The sequence below is a fragment of the Haplochromis burtoni genome, unplaced genomic scaffold (assembly GCF_018398535.1).
Source record: "Haplochromis burtoni strain Fernald_Lab_line unplaced genomic scaffold, NCSU_Asbu1 Contig_15, whole genome shotgun sequence".
Classification (NCBI taxonomy): Eukaryota; Metazoa; Chordata; class Actinopteri; order Cichliformes; family Cichlidae; genus Haplochromis; species Haplochromis burtoni.
The window spans coordinates 2,053,105-2,075,742 of NW_024582376.1; the positions used below are offsets into that span (position 1 = coordinate 2,053,105).

The 22,638-nt window shown below is 40.5% G+C and overlaps 1 protein-coding gene across 12 annotated transcripts in view; it reads right to left on the minus strand.

The window, feature by feature from the left end:
* mcamb (melanoma cell adhesion molecule b) overlaps window positions 1-22,638 on the minus strand; it is a 47,873-nt gene that overhangs the window by 23,689 nt on the left and 1,546 nt on the right. The window contains exon 2 of one of the 12 annotated variants that reach the window (XM_014330294.2): window positions 7,445-7,496. The exons of the other annotated variants lie outside the window; for them this stretch is intronic. The gene's annotated coding sequence lies outside the window, so the exon portion shown is untranslated. The remainder of the gene's footprint in view (window positions 1-7,444; window positions 7,497-22,638) is intronic. 12 annotated transcript variants of the gene reach the window in all.

Below are 22,638 nucleotides of genomic sequence, written 5' to 3' on the forward strand. Positions count from 1 at the left end.
AGCAGAAGACCATATAGTGTGCCCCTCCTCTCAGCTAAGAACAGGAAACTGACCTCAACAAAACTGGCCAGCAGAAGATTTGAAAAATGTTGCCTGGTCTGAAAAGTCTCAACTTTTGGATGTTAGGGTCATAATTTGGCATAAAAGACATGAAAGTATGGATCCATCCTTCCTCATATCAACGGTTCAGGCTGCCAGCAGTGATGTAATGGTGTGAGGGATATTTTCTTGGCAAACTTTGGGCTCCTTTGTACAAAGTGACCATCTTTTAAGTGCCACAGCCTATGATCACAGTGTTTCCATCTTCTGATGGCTGCTTGCAGTATAATATTCCTATATAACCATGTCACAAAGCTCAAACCATCTCAAACTGTTTTTATGAACATGACAATAAGTTCACTGTACTCAAATGGCCTCCACAGACACCAATTCTCAATCCAACAGAGCATTTTTGGGATGTAACGGAAAATTTGGCATCATGGATGTGAAGCAACTGACGCTATCATGTCAATATGGACCAGAATCACTGAGGGATGTTTCCAGCTCTTTGTTGAATCTATGGGGTCTCTGCATCCATCCGGGGTGGCTGTAGCTCATCAGGTAGAGCAGGTTATTGGTTGCTCCAGTCTGCATGCCAAAGTATCCTTGGGCAAGATACTAGCAACATGTTTCTCTGCAGTGCATCCATTGGAGTGGGAATGTTAGATAGAAAGCACTTAAGCAGGTGTGAATGTGGCATGTTGCATAAGGTTCTTTGAGTGCTCAGGTAGAATAGGAAAGTGCTGCACAAGAACCATGTTTCTCTGTCTTTCTCAGCAATCTTTCATCTCACCTGATCTACTTCAATCTCAGCAGTATAATAATGGGGGATTGGAGCAGTTTAAAGTCGAGTGTGAAAAAATTTGGACTTCAAATTCAACAATAAATCAAAGCTCAAAGCTTTTTCTTCTTTGTAGGAGGAGGAAAACTGAATTCTGGATCTTACACATCTGCATATGAGAGCTCCATATGTGTGTCAGCACTGATAATCAAGCCTCAAAGAGCTCTCAGTTTGCTGTCTCAGTTTAGCTGTCCCTGCAAAGCACAGTCCATCCCAAAAGAGGGTGCACTGTATTCAAACACAAAATTAGACCCACTTAAAGATAAGAGGCTCACACGGCAGAGGCGCGCAGGATAAGAGACAATAAGCTCAAGAGGAAGTCATGTCAAAGACTCGCAGGACTCTTTGATTTCATTGTTAACAAAACAATTGGTTGCTATCTGTTACTGTTTGATTAAAAATGCTTCCTGCTGAGCTCTTAGCATCTGTGGATGCTCACCCACACCTACAAAATCTCATTTCTGTCATGCCTCTGACTATGATAACAAGTGCAGGCAATTTTGAATACATACAAAAGTCTAGTTGCTGCTAATCAGCAAGCAAAGTGAAGCCAGGGTGCATTCATTTTAACACTGCAGGCCTCCATCTGACAGGTACAGAGCACAGAAGAAATGGTCCATGTGGTCGTTCAAAGCCTGGAATCTGTTTTACGTTTAGCACCACGATGGATTCATTGACAGGCCTGAGTCTGCCGCCTGTTTCCTCTGGCAACGAGCCCAGACCGCAGATGATTGCCAGAAGAGAGGGCAGGACGCACACCTTCAGCACATTCACTGGCGTTTTACTTAACGGTCCTGTGCTCTTTTTAAAATGGTGGTCTAGGTGAGGAACAGCGCCCCACAAGGATGGCTTGAAAATCCATCGTTCACTCATTTTTCATCCAAGCTGACACCGAGCCAAAGACAACAAATACCTCACCACACCTACAGACAATTTAAAAAATCAACAGTTACCCAAAAGGAGAAAGCTGAAGCACACTCATGCAATCCCACAGACAGTGCACCATCACGGTGCCCCACAGGAAACCCTCCACCCCCATTTCTCATTTTCTTAGTTAACGTCTCTTTTTATTTTCCTCTGTACATAACACAGATACAGATGATTATCATTAAAAGTGCACAATTAACTTTAGCTAAACCAACAGCTCTGTGAAAAAAACAAAACATTTCTGCATTACATCCTTATGATCTGTTTCAGGGAGATTTCATCTTACACCGCACAGGAGGGAAATTCTACTTCTTTGTTTTCCAGTTAGATTTTTGACAGGAAATAAAGTGCAGGACCGTGACTCCAACAAACACCCCCCACCCCACCCGTGTGAATACGTTTAGCCAACATAATCTATCGGGCTTTCCTTCCTTAACCTGTGTTGTCAGTGCCTAAGCAAATATTGTAGGGAAACTAAAGCCTGGCATGTTCATTTTCAAAACCCTCCAACTTGACAGATTCATTTATTACCAATATTTCCTGACTGTCTTCATAAAAACTGTGTTTTCTCTGTTTTAAATAAGAGCAAGAGCAAATTTCAGGTGAAACGGGGGCGCTACCTGTCAAAATATCCCAAATATGGAGGAACAGGCTGATGTTAAGTCTGCTCCCAGAAGGGGCCAGAAGCATTTTCTCAGATTTGACAGAAAGAAAAAGATCAGATCAAAGCAAGCAGCGGCCGAGGAGACGATTACTAAGGTCGATGGAAAACAGACATAGGAAACCTGGCGGGTTTTTTTGTCTGTCTGTGAGATGTGCGCTCACAGACGCACACACACGTCACTAAGCTGTAACTACCGACCTGAACTTAAGCCTCGGCTCATGAAATAAGCACATCGTTATGTTACTGCAAACATCTGAGAACAGCTAGCACATGACACACTTCATTCTCTGCTACGTCTCATTCGCTGCTCCCCAAACGCTTAATTCAGTGAATTTGCAGCGGTCAGCAGGCAGACACGGCCCTGAATTCATTTATCTAAAGGAGAGAAAGTGCAGTTCTGTTTGCATTACAGTGTCCTTGTATAATCAGCTTCCTCTGTCCCAGGGTTACATTTTAAGGTGCTGTATTAATATTTACATAGCAAGGATTCCCTCGATTCATGTTTATGCCCAAAAGAAAAGTCTGAGAATCCGCTGGATCAAAACATGAATGGACGACCATCGAATGTTATACTCCAGAGAAGAAGAAGTAACATGGAGGCAGCAGAGCTTATCTCTCTGTACTGCGAGCTGGTCAGTCCTATTTTTAATGGCCATAATCTGTGCGCTATCCTGTCTGGTGACAGCACTGCTGAGAGGCATAAAGGCAGCATAAACAGAACAGCACACGAGAGCTTAATTATCTTAAAAATAACAAGGACCGTATTGAATCTAATTATAATTAATATGCTAAATTTACTGCCCCGGACTCTGTCGTGAAGAACAGGATGCATGCCTCCCGTGTATGTAAACCAAATAATTTCCCATATGCGTGCTGGTGAAACGAGGCGACAGCTCGGTGACATGTTTCCAGCCCTCCTACATCTAAGAATAACAATGGCCTATCAAGCTTGTTTGCTTATATGATACAGCAGATCATATACCTCACTGACACCAGAAATAGGCTGAGAGAGTGAGAGGGAGCATGAGGAGGACGGTGCCTCAGCCAGGCTGCTTTTTGTACAGATGTAAATAAGTCTGAGAAAAGTGAATAGACCATAGATGAGATAGATCAGATAGAGAGGAGGGAAGAAAGAGGGAAAGAGAGGAATCAAGGTGGCTGTACAGGTTGTATTTAGGTCTCTGAGAGTTGCTGTGGCCTCTGACATTTATCACGCCGTAATCCCTCAGCGGCACACTTGCTGTATCTAACACGGAGGAAATGCAATCAGGCTAAAGATAAAGGAGAGAGCCATTCAAAGTGCCAGAACTTTTATTTGCTCCTGACAAGCTTCAGGGTGCAGTTTCCCAGTCGGGTCATGAAACGGCTTCAAAACCACTCAGCAGCCAGGCATTTGTAATGACAGCTATTCAAAGTAGCTGCATTATCACAGAGAGGCAGCTATGGCTTTGCAAATGTTGGAACTGTAGTCTCTGTAAATTTTTCATCAGCCTACTTAATGTTTTTACCTTCCAAACAAGCCGTCTCCCCTTCATGCTGCAGTCGGGCTTTTAATCATTTTTTTTTCCCCACACAGTACAAAAGAACAAAAGATCGTCAGGTGAAGATATCGCACATAAAGAGAAAAAAGCTCAGACGATACCGTGAATTAAAGTTAAATCACTAAACATTAAATCTTTGCATATTTAACAACGTATTAAGATCTCAATATGGTTTATAAAATACATTTACAAGTCAAACAGACTGTATAAAGTGCAGCTAAAGCTAAAAAGTAATAGTTGTTGAAGCAATAGGAGTTCACTCACTCCTGATGAATGGTGTGTTTTTGAGGTGACCTGAGGGTGAACATAAAATACTGCAAAATATTTAATTAAGCTACCGCATTGGTTTTTTACTTCCTTATTTATTTCTAAGTGCTGACATTATTTGGTTTTGGCAGTCATGGGGTACAGTCTAAATCTGATCTTTTTTGATCCCTCGTGGCTGACTAACACGTTTGTCCTATAGCAGCTACCGTAGCTGGGATTATGCCATTGAATCCTGAGGGATATAAAAACAGAATCTGCAATCTAATGACATGTAGCGAAGAAAATTTCACACAATTGCAGCTTTAAATGACAAGATCATAATCTGCATTTTTGGTTCATCTTGACATCAAGAAAAGATTTTCTGCTAACTAAAAATACTAACTCCCCACAAATGTTTTTTTTAATCTTTGTATAAATTAGTTTAGCTTGTAATTATTTTTATTATTATTAAACATTGATAAAGTAACTGTTGAAGTGGAAAAGTAAATTGCCGGATGTAGTTGGCATGTTGGCTAGCTAAAAGGTCACAGCTGGGCTAATATAAACACAAGAGGAACGCTGGAGAGGCCCAAAAAGGAACACTGATTATCTTTTTATTTATCAAATAAACAAAGAAATGAAGACGTTTTAGCTCAGTGGCTGAGCATGTACCCGCATGCCACAAAACCAAATGTAGCAGCCTGGGTTTGATTCTGACCCGAGGCCACGTGCTCTCTTTCTCCTCGCTTTCATGTCTCCTCTTCACTAAAAACATCGATTAAAGGCAAGAAAAGCCCCCAAAAACGATTTGGGAAAGAAGATGGAGGATGGATGGATTACACTGATTACATTGAATGGATCAGTAGACTTTAGTTATATTTCTACTAATAAGAAATGAATGTTGCGTTAGCGTGACCTTGTACCTTTGTCTAAGATCAAGGAGGCAACAAAATAATTTCTGATGTTGCCTTTAGTTGCAATGGCAGATATGACTAAAAATAAAAGCTAAAAATAAAATTGCTTCCTCGAGTTTCCTTAATTGTTTATGGATACCATCCCCTTCCTCTGCATCTTTCTCTTTCCCTCTTCGAACATAGCTTGCTATAATCTACGCAACTAAAGTATCTCGCGTGCAGCTGGAGATTAAACTGCACCTGCTCATGTCACAGGACTCACGGTTGAATTAGTGAAGCTAAATAATATCTTCTTATCTTGTTAGAAAGAGTTTTAAAATGGATCAAAGTTCTTATCTATTTACACTATTTGCACTATTTCATTTCAAGATTATGTTACGTAAAAAATAAAGTATTGATGCGTCTATAACTGAGATTCTTCTGTTTTTTTAGGCTAATAACAGGGCTCAGTGAACAGGAATACATCCACATTTATTCTTTATCTCTAAATAAATAAATGCCATTGACTTTCTCTGTAGACATATTCGACAGATTGACAAATCCACTGTAGAACAACTGAGTTTGGTCAACTCGTCTCAGTGAAATGGTGCAAAAGAATGTAACTCTTGCAAACACACAGTGAAGTCCTTGTCACATGAAGCATTTTAATGCACATATGCCACGCAAGACCAAGACCCCCCCCCCCCACACACACACACACACATCTCTGGCACAGCAGGCACATTTCTCCATAATGCCATGAGTAATCCACTCAAATAAAAGAAAGATTGACTTCTCTCCAGCATGGATTAATAAATATACATGATGTGTCACCACTGGATTTTGTTACGCATTTCTCATATCTTGCAAACAATTGTGCATGCTGTATTCGTGCAGATAATCTTTCATATTTTTATTATCCACAGTTCACGAAGCCAATTGTAAAGGATCTCTCCATTAACGCGTCAATACCACAAGCCTCTTAGACCTGGGTGATTGTTCTGGTTTCCCTTCTTGAATATGCATGCTCCTTTTTACCCTGTTGGCTTGCATTAGCTGTTACAAGTTAGTGAGGCTTTAGGTAATTAATCAGGACTCCCATGCAGAGGAGACACTGATGCAACTTTTGGCCAGGCGGATGGCTCCATGTTGGCTGCACACAGCAGCTCTCATGAGTACCTGCCGACAGCAGCAAACAGAAGCAGCATCTAAAAACTGGACTCAGTGTGAACATATCAAGAGCGATTCAACCAGATGACGCTCATCAGTATCAAACTAAGCACACATTTCAGATCATTAGTGCTGAATAGCCAGCTAATCACGCGGGATGAACGCACGTAGAAGGAACTTGCTAGATCTGAAACACAGCTGAAAGATTTATTTGCACAGGTGCAAACAAGCATCTTTTCTCTTGCATTTGAAGTCATTAGAGTGAAAATTATCCAAGAAGATAACAGCTTGTGTGTGTTAGAAGAAAATGAGTACCAGTCTGATTTCTTTCTTCTCCTTTTTTTTTTAAAATTGTGTTAAAAATATCCAAGTTGTTATAAATGTTTTGGTGTAATGACGACGGCAGAATGGTTTTATAAGCTGCCTTTGTTTCTGGAACTTGGAAAAAACATCTAGGCGTATTATTTTATGCATGAGATAATATTCAATCAATCAATTAACCAAAATCAACCATTAACAGATGAGTTGAATCAGCTGATGGCAAGTTATCTGGTTAGGTGTTGATTTTGCTGTTTAAGAAAATGTTGAGCGCTGATTCAATCCTTAGGGCACCGTGAGTGATTTTGACCAACACTAACACTACGCAGGAGGTCGGAGTGTACAAACAAGTGCAATAAACACCTAGAACATAACATCACCTGGGATACTGGGACTGTTATGAAGGACCGCACCAATAAAGTTATATAAAGCTTATAAAGACAGTAAATTAATCACATCATACATGTTCTTACACTTATTGCCAGGCAGCAGCCTAAGCAGACAAGCCCAGACCTCCATCTCCCCGGCCACCTCCTCCAGCTTGTCCGGGGGAACACCAAGGCGTTCTCAGGCCAGCCGAGAGATATGAAAAATTAAATGAATTAATATTGATTAAAGTAATATTGAGCAGAATTGATGCTCTATCCACTGAAACAGGATGCTGTGCCTGGACTCCACATATTTAGCAATAAGCTGAAATCAATTCTGCTCAGTATTACTTTGATCTCTTTATAAGATTACTGGTGCGGCACTCCACAACAGTCCCAGTGTCTCATGTGGCCCATTGGGAAAATTAAATGCCCACCTCTGATCTAAAGGACAGTTTCACAGTATTGCTTTCATTTACAGCCGTGCGCCTGGAAAATAGAAAAAGACAGAGAGAGGAAGTAAGAATTAACTTATTGTACTTTTAAAATATTTATGCATTTAAAATGCATTAATTAGACCTTAGCAATTTACAGCATGCAGACTGTAAACTATGATAGTTCAATTTATCTTTAATTCTATATAAAAATGTGTCTTCTTTTGGTCCAGAGAAACGGCACCTGTGATTTTTTTATTGCATCTTTATGAGATTATTTTTGGTGGGGGGTTCTGCTTTTACTAGACAGATGCTCTTCTGATAAAAAAAAAAAAAAGATGTGGAGAAGGAGACTGGGCGTTTTTTAGTTTTTGAACAAAGTCAGAGGCACACTAGGTGCAGACTTAGGATGCCACCTTCTGATGTTGCACAGACTCTTAATCAAAGAAAGAACTGAAAGTATTATAGATGATAGAGGAAGCCATATTGCACTGCATTGCGAGTAGGAACAGAGCACTCCTCTGTCTGGGGCCCGCGCGGGATCAGGTGATGTTTAAATTGTTGAGTCCAATGACAAAGAGATGGACGGTGGCAGCTGTAGCAACCAAATTGCACGTTCTCACAATGCTTCAGAGAAAACAAGGTCAACTTGTCACGCTGACCTGCCAGACACTTTCTCCAGCACACACAGATCCCCGGGGTGTTCTGGAGCCAAATGCCGGCCAGATCCACTCAACATGCCATCAGAATTAACGTTTTCCAAAAAGGCAGAGGAGACGGAGTACACAAAGAATGTAAATACAGTGGAGAGAATCAGAGCAGACCACACATCAGGGGAGATAGCGAGGGACTAGGCTGACTATATTACATTTCAGCGGACCACCTGTTACAGTGATCAGGCGAAGCTAGACCTGGCTCGGTTCTCAGACTGTGTCTTTCAGAGAGGGCTCTGCTGACTCACAACTGTTACAACAGAACACTAATAAACCTTTGAATGGCTCTGTTATAAGGTCACCTCTGACAGCACTTGAAGTGTTTTAAACGGAGCTGTGGAAATTAAAAAAGACAGAGAGCTCTTTCTTCTCTCAACAATTAGCTGAAAAGTTGATGTTAAGTTAATGCCCGATGTCCACAAAAGCTGTGACCTAGGAGGAGGAGGAGGAGGAGGTGAAGAAGAAGAAGAAGAAGAAGAAGAAGAAGACTTGTTTAAGTGTGAAAATGCATTTTAATATCCCAAATATCACCACCCTGTTATTGTGAAGGCAGCACAGGTAGCTTCACTCTTCCTCACAAAACTAAAATGACACATAACACAGCATTCAAGGAGGATTCTACCATTACTTTATCCATGTTTTCTGTCATGTCACCTGCATATACCTGGAATAACGCCACCTTAAATCTACCAACCAGGCCTCTGCCAATGGTGAGGTAAGCATAAAGACCGTCTGGCTATGACCGGTGGGTTTGTTCAGTGAGTCAACGTTTTCTTTTCTTACTCGAATCACCAGCGTTTACTTTGTCATTCGTCCCATTTTGCTGTCGTGATTTCTCCTAGTAACATAACCCTGACAATCCAGAAGCTCCAGAGTCACTTTCATAACCCCACACGAGTCACATTGAAAAACGTTACTCCCATTTTTTGCTTTTTTTAATAAACGCCAAGGAAAATCAGGGCATTTGAATTTCTGAGCAGTCCCAGAACATAAACAGATCTGTGGACAGGCCTTCAGCAGCAGGTTTCAAAGACCTGAGGCCAGCCCCTCTTTGATACGCAGCTCTTTGGTCTTCCCTCCGCAGCTACGCTCCAAAGAGAGTTCACTCCCTTCCCCGGCCTTTGATAATTACTTTTTCAACAAGATGTACTCCCCCGTGTTCAGAGTTTCCTTATTATTCTATTCTGCTATGCCCACACACTCAGAAACTCACAGACTTTTAAAAATGTGTCCACTCTGTGACTTTTGACTTCATGTAGGATGAGGTCATTTTCCCATGTCTAACTCCACTACTCTCATAATATTAAAAAAAAAGAAAGAAAACACAGTGCAATTACTCTCACAATCTGACACACTGATGCTCACTTGCGTTACTGTCTATGAGTGTAGTGGAATGAATCTCACTGGGCCATTTCCTTATATCTGCTCCCATAATGGTACAAACGCCCCCTTCATCCTCTTTCCCACGTCCCAAGACTGCAAAAACGGTCTCCGTAATCAGATGCACTGCGAGCAACCAGCAATAAAATAACACACGTAGTTTGGAAGTATGGGAAAGGCCAACAGGGACAATATTTTTGTGCTACGCTGATCGTAACGATACAGAAACCGAGAGGAGGGAAGGGCAGGGGGGGCAGAGAGCGGTCTCATGACATGGCTTCAGAAGTATGAGATGTGTGCTGTGTGCTGCTGGCATATTATGGCTAAAGATAGATCCCTGATACACAAACTTCAAGCTTGCAATCCACTGACTCTGAGGTGGACAGAAATAACGATTCATTTTGTTTTTACATCCTTTGTGTGCAGATGTCGTCTTTTTAAGTGTTCATTAAAGCAGATAAAACGACATTCTTAAAGTGCGAGTATCACAAAGACTAATTCTTTAGCAGCTGCCATTCCTAGAGCCTGAAAACTGACAGGAGTGTATTTTTCTCACTGCACTTAACGCTTAATTCATGCTTCTGTGGTCCACACGTGCAATGTAGTCTCCATAAGTGGGGAGTGTCGTTGCCACCCCTCGTTTCTATATATATTGCAACAAAGTTTAAAACAGGTTTAGAGTTTTACTGAAAGTAGTAAAACTTTTATCTTTTAACTTTTAAGGATCCCCAGAAAACCTTGAGAAGGGTTGCTCAAGGCTGCTTTAAAAATGGCTCTTTGGAAGCTAAAATATAAAGAAATGAGGGGTGGCTCAAGACTTTTCCACATTACTGTATTTCACATGAACATCAAGTAAAGCATTTAATAATAAAAGCATTCCTCTGTTTGATTTTTGTCATTTGTAACATGCTGCAAGAGCTAAAAGTCTCATGGACTGGGAAACCTTTATGTGCTCTGTTACTGCATCTTCAGTAATTCATCAATCTGCGGTATCCAGACATTTCACTGGGTGGTACATCGTAACAGAGGTAAAGATATCATTACGAGCCTTTAAAGGGCTGCAGTGGATTTTTGGTTAATGCCGTTATTCACACTAACGTCATCTCAGGATCTCACAAAAACAACGCCAGCGTTGATGCTCACACATCTCTTGCTCACATGCTTTGGTCGCCAAAAGCTTTGCCTACTTATCACAGGACAAATAAAAAAAAGTCCGTTTTAAATGCCCCACATGCTGCGGTGTTTGTGCTGAATTATGAAGCAAGCCATGCGGCGAAAACAATGATCTCTTTTGAGAGCATCAGCTGTTTCTACTTCGAACGCAGACTGAAATGAAATGAATGAATCATATCAGCCACTTTCAGTGTCTTGAATGTGCAGCGTGACCCAGATACAGGCAAATATTTCAGTTTGTCCTTCAAAGATGGAACTTTGTTTGGAAAAATAAATTAGCTAGAACATTAAAACTAATGAAGTTTTAAAACATACCCTAATAGAAGAGGGGGAAACACAAACAGTGGAACCGTTAACCAGCAGTTATCTGCCATAACTAAATACTGTGAAGCCGCAGCAAACACACCAGTCTGCTCTGAGGAGTCAGCGGCACGGCGTCAGGGCTGAGGGCTCGTAGGTTGCATTAGGTTAAAAGGATCCTAATGTGCATTAGATCAGCACAAAAACAACATCCATTATTAAGCAGGGTGTTGAACTAACAGAGAGCAGGCCGAGATCCCCAACAAGCCTCCCATCTCCACTTGCGCCAGCACAGCTCCCGGCGGACACATTAGGTCCAAGGATCAACACGCGTGTGAGCAGCTTCTACATGCTATCATGTTCGTGCTGTAAACAACACAACAAAGCATGGAAAATGAGATGATTTAAGTGTTATTGCAGACTGACACCAGGTGCACAGTGGTACACAGAAAGTAAAGGCTAATTTAACCCATGCAAATTAAATCACAAACCAACATGTTATATGTCAGGGCGCGCTCGGTTAGTTCTTATTGTTCCACACAGCATTTCTGGCTTTGGTTGTGGTCTCTGAATGTGAGACATCTTGGACAGTGTTTTTATTCCTCCGTGCAGATTGTCCCAGAGATTTGAGCTCTTCAAACCTTAAGTTTAAGCTGCTCTTATTCTCTTTCATCCACCAGATATTCACCAAATAAATTCCAAGTTGAAGGCCACACTAGTCTGTCCACCACAGGCCAATCATCCTGTCTCACCTGTCTCACGCTCCACACACACACTCCTTTGGTAACAGCACCCAATGAGAGCTACATGAGAAAAAAAAAATCAAGATTTAAAAAAGAATTGTAGTTTTTCCCTTTTCAATAGCCCAACATATGACCCACACACCGACAACACTTAGCACAGAGACACAGAGAGACTGTGTGTGTTTGACCTCAGAGCTGCAACAAGAGACGGCGGAGCACTAAATCAGCTTCGGGGTGGAAGAGAGACAGTTTCCCCAGCAGTGCATCAGCCTTTGACGGAGACGATTCCACATTCCTCTGCAGCCACTGCTACTACTCCCTCACCTTTATTCTCACCAATTACATAACAATTCCTCCAATATATGATTGAAATTGATGCTGTTTGAAGCCTCCATCTCTGCTGTGGTTTCAAACTGAACTTTAGATCTCAAATTTAAAACACATGCACACTTTTTTCCACCCCTCTCTCCTGGGTGCCATGAACTGCTTTCAAGAACACGTTAGACTGTGCATTATGCCAGATTACATCAGTCGCACAGAGTTTTCCAACAGCTTTGCAGGTGTGCCCGCAGTGGAGTCTGCAAACCACAGTTCACTCTTGAACAATGGAAAATCAAAGGCCGTCCTCATAGACTCACCTTGTTTCCATCTCGAACTCCTCTGACAGCATTTCTGCAGGTACTGGTTTTACTATTCTCCTGCTTTAATGTCTCATTGATGTTTTTCAGGGTCACATATTCGCAGCCTGATAGCCTGCAGCTGTGTGGATACTCTTAGTAAAAGTTCTTTTCTTTGATAAGATTTTTGAGATATAAATGTGGTACTATACTCTGTAAAGAGAGAATTCTTGAGTTTTTTATTTCGTGGTAGTTATTGAGATCGTGTCTCAAAAATGTCCCTTAAACCTTTAGTGTCTCTCTTGTTCAGCACAGGTCTGGAAGTCTGCCTTCCACAAGGAGTGTAAGCCACAGAAGGTCAGCGCTGCAAAGGCTGGCTGTTTGCAGAGTGCTGTATCAACGCAAATTAACCAAAATTTGACTGGAAGGGAAATTTTTAGCAGAACATAGTGCACAAACACCTACGGGAATTTTTGCAGATTTTTAATTAAAGTCCATTGGAGAACTTTAAAAGAAATGACAAATAAAATTTGCATTTCATTAGGAAATTAAGGTCCTAGAGTCTGGAGAAAGAGTATAGAAGTGCAGAATCGAAGGTGTTTCTGCAGTCAGTGAGGATTTGCCATGTCCTCCTGATGGTGTTGGTGGCTGGTGGGTCCGTAGTGCTCTATCAAGTCCAAAATCATGTTTCCATCTGTGAACGAACCAATTTTCTTTTCCAGCAGCACTTAGCACCTGCCCACGTTGTTTGCTGATCTCGTTATTAGCGTGTTTGATTGGCTAAACAGCCCACCTGACCTATCAAGACAAAGATGAGAAACACCCATCTCAAAAATTAGAGGCAGGCCAAAGGAAGCCAATGATGCAGTGATTTGTCATAAAGAAGCCACAACAAAGTATGGACTGTGTGAGTGAACACACTTGGACATCTCTGTACTGTAAATCCTTTTTGAGTGACCTTAGGAAATATTCCAATAATTGGAGATTCTGGATTTCTGGTCTGCATTAAGTATAAATGATAATCGTTCAAATTAAAGTAACAAAAATAGTATTAGTATTTCTCTTTACACATGTACACAAAAACTCTTTATGACCCATAAAGAGACATTTAATAGCAAAGACTCCTCTGCACCAAACATCGTTCCCACCATCACATTAAACTGGCATTCACCCATGTGATTATTCATGCTTGTGCTTAAATTAGTGACTGTGCAGTTTCTTGAACTCTGCAGAGAGCCATGCTGTATTTTTATATAAAGTACAGCTCATATAATTTGGCTCATAAAGTCTCACCATAATTTTTAGCCCGAGGCCAAAGCATCAGCTCAACTCATCCTCCTCTAAGAAAGCAGATCCAGGGACAAGAGCATGCATACGTTCAACCTACATGCATGCAATCTGATTTTTGTCCAGCTGTTTCCAGGATGTAGCCCAGACATATTCTCGGGTTTTGGGTTACCCACAGCAGAAACGGGGGGTGCATACACAAATGCAAGAATCTCAAAGTAGAGAAGAGATTGTGCACTCATTACAACAGGATGATTCATGGTTGTCACATTAGTAGAAAGGTTTTTGCGGCGTACCATGATATAAAAATCATTTCCTTACAAAATGAGCAAAGTGTGAGTTTTGCAATGTCACCAGCGTTATGAAGAAATTCTGGAGAGAAATTCTTTCACAATATGGTCACCGGATCACACATCCCATATTCTCTCTGACATTGTGAAAGTGTTCGTTTCAACATTTAGGTGAAGTTTCCGCAATGCTCGAGAACGTTAATCATTACTTAAGGCCCGAAGATCGCTTAAAACCATCAGTTTGCCATCAGAGTCGGTGTGACTGACAAATAGGAACAGCTGGGCCGCCTGGGGACCAGCAACAACCTTTGAGAGTAGGAAAAAGAAATTACTGAAACCTATCTTCACACCTTAAAAAAAATCATTCAAACATACCAGAATTTTAGTCTGGAAGTAATAAGCTGTCAGTAGAAATTGATCTATTTATTCTTAAATAGTCTCAAAAAAGTTTTTGACATTAGTAATTTCATAACCCAGATCTTTAGATTGTCACAAAAAGTCTGAATTTACAAAAGTAAGAGAGGTTTTCCAGGATTGGTCAATACTGAGAGCTCACATGTGCAATTTGTACAAGCTGGCCACTTTATTCAGAACTGCAGGTGATTCAGCAAAGGTGCTGAAAACATTTTGGTCCGTGATGACATGATAGCGTCACACAGCTGCTGCAGATTTGTTGGCTGTGAATCTCCCGTTTCACCACATCCCAGAGGTCTGTTTGACTACAGTGAATTCACTCTCATGTTCAAGAAACCGGTTTGAGATGATCTGAACTTTGCGACATGGTGTGTTATCCTGCTGGAAGCATCTTATCAGCTCGAAGCGATCTGACCTCTGACATCAGCAGGGCATTTTCACCCAGAGAAGTGACTCTCACTGGATATTTCCCTTTTTCAGACCATTCTCTGTAAACCCTAGAGATGGTTGAGTGGGAAAATCCCACACAACCATTACTAGATCAGACGTACTCAGACTAGCCCGTCTGGCACCAACCATGACACATCTAAATTAGCCAAAATCACTTAAATCACTTTTCTTCCCCATTCTCATGTTCGCTTTGAACTTCAGCAGATTGTCTCTACAATGTCAATATCCCCAAATGCACTCAGTTGCTGCCACGTGATCGGCTGATTAGATGTTTGTGTTAAAAAACAGCTGAGCTACTCTACCTGAGAAAGAGTGTATATAGAAAAAGCACAGTGAAAAATATAAATGGATATATGTTTATGTGCCCTGGTGTTTTTGGGGGGTATTTAGGATATGTCAAATTAAAACAGGGTTCTCTGAATGTATTTCTATAACAAATAAATTCATTGGCAAAATGCTCCTAATGTGTTTACTGATAATGCTGCTTCCATGCTTCTGACGTACAGACACTATTAATAAGCCTTCTCTGTGAGCTTATAATTAATGAAGAGTGATAGAACAACTAATACAACAATTAAGACCTTTTCTCTTCTCCACGTCTATTCTCAGACAAACAGCTGATACTTCCAGTTAACATCCAGAGGCTATGGCAAACCGCAATTATTATTGGATGCATTTGTGCATCAAAGTCAGCCAAAGAGACATACCAACAATCCACATGGCATACTCGCAGGGAAGGAAAGCACAGTGTTTCCAGGATTAACTGTTGACTTTGAATGTACTGTTTGCACTACTGGTTGAGACAGTCTAAATAAGAAGTTGAACAGTATTCAATGAAATCTGAAAACAAATCCCAATTTAACTGCTCCACACTGGTTTCTTGCCCCACCTTTCAATAACTACAGAAGCTTCAGTGATCTAAAAGCGTTGATGTTATTGGCTAAGAGATTTCACGATAAAAAGATTTATCACTAAAAATCCCCACACAACATTTTGAGTTTATTTCAAGCTTTGATTTGCTATGAAATAATTCCACAGGGCAGAGACACGATTGTAATCTCAGACACAATCGTGTCTGAGATTACAATCGTGTCTCTGCTCTGTGGAACAAGGATAAAAAAAAAACAAGAAACAAGAAAAACCCCACTCTGCCATTTCATAATTATGTAAAGAGTTCGAAGCTTCAAAAACAGAAAGAAAGAGGAACAGTAGTTAATAAATGACTTATTAACGTATAGTTGGCATGCTATATAAAAGTACCTCAATATAAACTGCTCTCTAGTGCTCAAGTGTAACAAGTGTAACAGGTCAGATTAATTCCCAACAGAGTTGAATGCGAATAAAAAAACAAAAAAAACTGAAGCTCAAAGATGTAAGACGACCCTTCATCCCGAGGCTTTTCAAGTGCTGCCACCCAATCCCTCGTACTGCAATAAAAAAGGTCAGAGGTCACTTAAAGAAATGAAAGAGATCAATCATATCAGAGGAGTTTACAGTTCCCATGCTTTCCAAGAGTCACACAAACTTACAAAGTTTTTATGTTTAGGCTACAAATATTGGTTTCTTGAAAAGCGTGTTCTGTTTTGTCTTGGTTTCTGGCTGTCTCACAGCTCAAACACCTTCCAGCGCTGACTTATTCATACCGTTTTCACATGAAGTCACAAAAATATGAGCAATTCTACCAAAGCCTAAAATGATTTTTTCCAGAAAAACATTTGTTTTATTACAAATGTATTAATCTGCTGTGACTGCTGCAAGCATGTGTGAATAAAACAGGCCTATTTTACAAAGTAAGATATCGTTTCTGTGAAAAAAAAGAATGCAGTTTATGAAGGAAACGCAGCTTCTTGTTTATTTCCTGTGGTAAACGAGTGTTACGTGTCACAGCTTATCAAGTTAAATGATCCACATTTTTTCCACCCACTTTTTGCCCACATGTCATATTTTTGCACGTATCATATAGCGAATACATCAGTTAACCATCTTTTATGCATGTTGAAAGAATTGGAAACTACCGGGTTACTTTTTAATACCAATAGGGTCAGTAGAGGTATCAGCACAAACCCTTTAAGGACAAACAGCTAATCTTTTCTCACCACTTAATGAAAAGTGGTTTGCTCACTTCAGGATGTCTTCAGTCTGCCCCAGGGACAGTTTTATGTTTATAACACTAAAGTAATTAAGGCCTGAGCTAGATAGAGGTAGTGAACAAGAACTGCAAAGCTTAAAAACAGCATGGGTGTGAGTTTAGACAGCCAGGCTGCACAGTGACTCAGTGTTACCCGTGTGAAATAGTAACCCTGCTTTAACAAAAATAAGACACGATGACAACAGGTCATTAAGTGGCAGCAGTGAGCTAACCTGAGAGGGCACGCAGGCTCTGTGTATGTGTGTTTATATGTGTCTCCAAGTCAGGAGTGTGTTGTCAGGACCAGGTGTGTGCAGCTGTCCGTCTGATCTGGACTTCAAAGCCCATAAGAGCAGCAGTAGGTGGTTGTAGTTGGAGGAGAGCTGACTCCTCAAACGCTGTTCTAACTGAGGTGATCTTTAAACTGCCTGATATGAATGGATTTGCCCCGCAGCCAAATATAGAGCCATACATCAGGGTACATCATCGCTATCCCATGAAATGCTTCATTGCACATCTGCAGATGAGGCCGATGCTGAGTTATGAGGCCTTCTGCGTGGCATAGCTGAAGGTGTGTTTCTTATAAACCCAAGATGTGATAAAAATAAAGCATAAAAAGTTGCAAGAATCTTTGAAAATGTGCACGTTTGAGCTTTCTAACATTAATCCACCAGTAGAAGTTGTGAAATCACTTTAATTACAGACTTATTTTCCAAAAGGGAAAAAAAAAGCATTCTTGTTTGAGGGAAAATGTTGACAGAAAGTTGTATTGTATCCTGTTCTGATACGCCGAGCCTGAACAAAGCCGAATATCTGCTTCCTTCCCTTTGCTTCACACAGTAAACACAAGTTAAACCGCTCGCTCTGGAAACAAAAACTGTTGATATTAAAATATCATTCAACAAGGCTGGATTGCAGAACGTTTCTTTGCTGGAGCTACATTATACAAACAATCATTTGCTGCTACTCAGGAGCACACACAAAATGGTCCCGATGACAACAGCACAAAGTCCTGGGAGCTTTCTCCACCAGTAACAGGCCCCCACCCTCACCATCGCTGGTTTGCTATATTGACCCAGGTAATGGTGATAATGGATGTTATTCCCATCAATAGGAAGATCAAACAGTAAAAGGAAACCTTTTGCTTCAACAATTCAGGTTCCCAAGTGCACAGCTTCAACCCATTATATTGCTCAGCGGGGAAATACTGCACCGGATCAACACAGGATCCGTAGAAACACTTGAAAACAAAACATTTCTGACTCTTACACCAAGCACTACATGTTACTACTAACACTGCCTGAAAGCCAAAGTATTACGAGTTTTTGCTCAAGTGCAACAGCTGTGGCCACAAATGGAAACTGCTGTCTGAGTTACTCTACAAGGTAGCGCAAGATTTCTATATATTTTTACTTCTGCGTTTCAAACGAAAGTAAAAAAAAAAAACAGGAACCAAAAAACCCACCGTCGTGGTAAAATGCAGTGAAGCATTAAGAAAAAGTCCTAAAGGTGTGAGATAGACAGTCATGTTTATCAGCTACTGCTTACACCCCAACAAATATCACAGAAGAATCAAAGGTGGATGCTTTTTGTTTCTTGAACTTTGCATAAAAATAACTCAAGGGTTCAGCTAAAGAACAGTAAAGATGAATACACGCCATGATTCAACAACATTAGGTTTATCGGACTCTAACATTGTTGTGGAAGAATTTTTAATCATTCTTCTTTAGTTCATTGAGGTTTTGGGGGCTTTCTTTTATGCACAGCTCCCATCACAGCATTTGGCCATCGCAGCACCTTCAGTCTTTTCTTTTTCAGCCAGAATGTTGTAGATCTTTGTTCTGTTGCATGAACCAATGTCAGCCAAACTTTGGACTCTGATGGACAGATGGTCTTACATTTGACTCTAGAAGACTGTAGTATACAGAGGGATTTATAATCCACTCAATGACTGTAAGGTTGCCAGGTCCTTTGGCTGCTAAACAATTCCAAACCATCACCCCCCTCCACCACTGTGCTTGACAGTTGGTATGAGTTGTTTGAGCTGATATGCCGTGTCTAGTATTTACAAAACATGGCGCTGTGCATCATGATCAAACTTTGGCCTTGTGTGTCCAAACTGCATTGTTCCAGAAGTCTTGTGGTTCGTTCAGATGCAACTTTTCAGCCATCCTGTCATCTTATTAGAGAGAAGAGACGGTCTTCTAGCAACTCTTCCAAACAAGCTATACTTGTTCAGCCTTTTTCTAACTGTACTGTCATGAACTTCATTTGATCATTTGGCATGCTAACTGAGGCCTTTAGAGTCTAAAATGTAGCTCTTGGGGGTTTGTTGCAATTTCTCTGAGCATTGCACGTTCTGGTCTTTGAAGGAATTCAATTTTATTTTATTTATATAGCACCAAATGACAGTTGTCTCAAAGCGCATTATATTATAAGGTAAAGACCCTTAAAATGATACAAACAAAACCTAGAAAACCCCAACAATGACACGACCCCCTATGAGGGAGCACTTTGGCGACAGTAGGAAGGAAAAACTCCCGTTTAACAGGAACTAATCCTCAGCAGAATATTCCAGCGGATATTATATATAATGTCTAACTATAAAATCTCCCTGTGCATTAATACTCTGAAAACTAATATTCATTTTAAAGATACTGTTTGCATGATTTCTTTTTCAGGATCTAGATTGTTTTTCACTCTTGCTAACAGCCATAAGCTCAGCAGGATTAATGTTGTTTAATGTTGTTTAATGTTGCACTCTCACCGCCCATATCAAGCACCAGCGGTGCATGGCTCCTTTGCTCTGGGGTGTCCTGATAAGCCTGTTGCATAGGAATAGTGCAGCTCAACACTCGAAATAAGACAGCATGTGCTTATGAAAAACTTTCTCCAGGCAACAACCCTGCTTTTTGGCCATAGTGATTCTTCCATCAGTCGTAATATATATGCCAAAATAAATTTCAAGATTATATGCGACACTGGTGTGCTTGAAATTATCTGGGGTGTTATATATTGCCAATATAGTATGTCAGAACTAAATTACTGTAAATTACTAATAATGGCTGAGGAAATTCAGACATTAAACACGAGTCATTCAATGCTCAGTGGGAGCAAGGAACAGAAAACTATCCAGGTCCTCCGAACTGCACCATATGTCACAATACAATGCCTGTCCCTCTGCACAAACTGGCCATATGCACAGAAATGAAGCAATCACGGTCCTCGCAGAGAAGGCTGAATTTACAGACTTCCATTTCCAATGTGCTCCACTCTGCTGATGCTCTGCCAGATTACTGGGCCTCAATTTTCTATGCTGCGGTCAAGTCACAACAAGGGTGTTTATTGTACATGACCGGCTCTCTTCTACTGAAAAGCAGAAGTTGTTTTGAGCGCATGAAACTGAGGCACAGCGTCTCAGCTGCAGCAGAAAAGGATGACCTTTAAATGAGAGAGGTCTTCCTGCTGCATGAACTGGCTTGATTAGGTGATGTCACAGGAAATGAACTCTCTCCTTATCAAGAGTCAAAGATAAAATCCAGCAACAACTGCAACTTTTCTCTGCTGTCATTGGATGGAGTTTTAGGACAGGCACTCATTCATTTCCATAAGCATATTCATTCAAACAAGACATTACTGTGTACTCAGCAACTCAAATGCACCAGATTATAACCTCTAGAGTAGGTCCTCTATGATTCAAGTTTAGTTTAGACTTCTTTGTTGAATCTGTGTAGACTATTTAAATCTGTTGCCTGACTGATAACTTCACACATTTCTAAGGCGGTGCAAAGCAAGCTATGGCATAGATTTCAGAGCGTTTCCAGTTACTTCCAAAAGGTGTAGATTTAACACTGAAACACAGATCGACTCTCACGACTGCGTCCTCATGTAAAACAGGGATTTTCCACTTTCTTTCTTTAAAAAAACAAATCAATAAAAAAAAATCTCTGTTTTGAAAAAGATTCACATGAAAAAGTGATATCAAGCTTGATTAAGAGCGTGTTAGCGCAACTGGTGGCAATATGAGTTGTTAACCCTAATCATTCAAAAATGTCAGCCAATCAGAACCCTAGAAATATCACAGTCTGACATTAAAAAAAGAAGATAAAGGCGCACATCTTTTAAGTTGCAAGATCATGTCTTTGCTCTTCTCTCCACATGCAGAAACTGAGTTTCTGAAAATCTTTACCCTGGAAGGAGTTTTTTCAAAAGCTCAGTTTTCAGTTCCCTGAAATGCAATTTACACCTGCACAGTTTTTAAAATATTTACACTTAATATTTCATCACTGTTCAACAGAAAATATGTATATGAGAATAACTTAATTACAAAATTGTTTACATATTGTAGTGATATTTGTACCTCTAGAGGCTAAAAGATAAGCAGATAAACAGAAGATAAAACAGAAAACAAAACTCACAGCTAGTTCTTGTTTACTACTTTCAAATCTGTCTTAAAAGCTTCCACAGTTTCTGAAAATCTCTCAGTTTCAAAATTCTGATGCAGCTCCAGCATGTGCGCAAGCAGTTGACTAGCGATTAGCCACATTAGCTGTGCAACATGCTAAAGTAAGCCATTTCATGTTGTTATTGTGAAATTACCATAAAAAAGTCTTTATTTCCTTGGCTACTTGTAGTGTTAATTCTTATTTTTTGAAAGCTAGATTTACAACATTTCTACAGTATCTTCTTACAGTGAATCAGCTCTTTCTGACTTCATATGATCCAGTTCTTTACCATTATTTCAATCAGTTAGCTAGTCAGTATTATGTGTGTGTCAGTGTTAAGTAAACAATTTGATCATATTATACACTATATGAACAAAAGTACTGGGTGACCTACACATTACACCTGCAGGAGCTGCTCGGCCATGGAAGTCGATGCCATGAAGCTCCCAGCACACACTTTTGTGCTGATGTTATGCTAGCATTCACAACTCTTACACACGACTCGCCCCAACCTTCAGCGACTCTGCTTTGCAACTTTGCATAGTCTGCCACTTCATGGCTGAGTTGCTGTCGTTCCTAAACATTTCCACTTTGCATTAATATCACTTACAGTTGATTGTGGATTATCTAGAAGGGAAAGAATTTCACAAATGGACTTGACGGTGGCATCCTATTACAGCACAACAGTTGAATTCAGTGAGCCCCTCAGAACGACCCATTCTTGCAGAAACATTTGTAACAGCAGACTGCATAGTTAGGCTCTTGATTTTATAGACCTGTGATAATGGGAAAACACCTGAAATCAAAGATTAAGAGGTGTGGCCAAAAGCATATTGTGCATCTCTCGTGCAGTACGTAAATAAGCAAATAAAATATGGCCTACACGGCTAGTTTATTAATGCTTGGGCAAAAAGATATCTATGGTCTGCTTTTTTTTCAATATTTTACGGTATTGTATAAAATAAATCCATGATTGTGATTAATAGTCAGGAATCAACAGTCATTTTTCACCATCCATGTTACTGTCAACAGATATCAGCACAATTTAATTGTATTGGAGCTGCCAGCACAGGCATGGCTCCTGGAGGTTTGTAAAGTCAGAGAGGTGCAAGTCCAGGAAACAGACTTTGTAAGGGCAGAGAGCTTGAAGCAATCACAAACAATGGGTGTGGAGTCAAACAGGAGGTCAGCACAATACAATGATGAGGTACAGAAAGGTCATTAGGTAAACGGCGTTCAAGGAAAGGTGAAAAGGGG